The sequence below is a fragment of the Eucyclogobius newberryi genome, unplaced genomic scaffold (assembly GCF_026437365.1).
Source record: "Eucyclogobius newberryi isolate DKJ021-1_F unplaced genomic scaffold, fEucNew1.0.hap1 SCAF_147, whole genome shotgun sequence".
Lineage (NCBI taxonomy): Eukaryota > Metazoa > Chordata > Actinopteri > Gobiiformes > Gobiidae > Eucyclogobius > Eucyclogobius newberryi.
The window spans coordinates 197,990-198,767 of NW_027315776.1; positions in this window are offsets into that span (position 1 = coordinate 197,990).

Here is a 778-nt window from a genome sequence, read left to right on the forward strand (position 1 = left end):
GGACATGCATAGAAATCACCAATGTTTTTTAGTTTTAATGCTGATATTTTAGAACCCATGAAGTGCTAATGGGTGATAAGCGCTGCCGATATATCTTTAAGCCGATATGTAAGGCAAACTTTCATTATTTATCACAAAATATATGCTTTTACACAGCTTCAAACTTAATTGCTGCCTATACATGCACTAGTCTACATGCAAAATGATAGAAATAGTAATCTTTTAGACATCTGCAACCCTGTTACAACTAACCAATAATGTAATGCAGTGTTGTGCAGTGCCATATTCACCCTGAAGTGTTTCCTTTAAGCCGTTTGTTGGAACAGAATCCTACTTCTAAAACATACATTGCTAATCTAATTTTGCAATTTCTTGTTTTTTTATCACAGTGCTCCTAGTCAAGTGTCTTATTAAGAGTAATTATGCATTTCCTCAGCTTTATCTGCGTGCTACAATGCATTTAAAGCTTGAAAATTCAATATATTGTAGTATTACATTGTGACATTGTGATATCACAAATAGGGTTCTCAAAAATATCAAAAATCAAATACTAGTATCGAAACTACTCATTTGTGCTTGCTTCGATACTGAAAACGGGACATTGGACCAATCCTCTCAGTTTTAGAATAATCTTGATCTTTATCAGAAAAATACCACATGAAGAAAGTACTATCCATTTGTATTCGTAGTATCGGGTGTGTAGTTGTAGTACTGTGATAACACTGATCATCACAATCCCGTGTCTTTCTGTTCTTACCTCTTTGCAGTGACTTGGTGT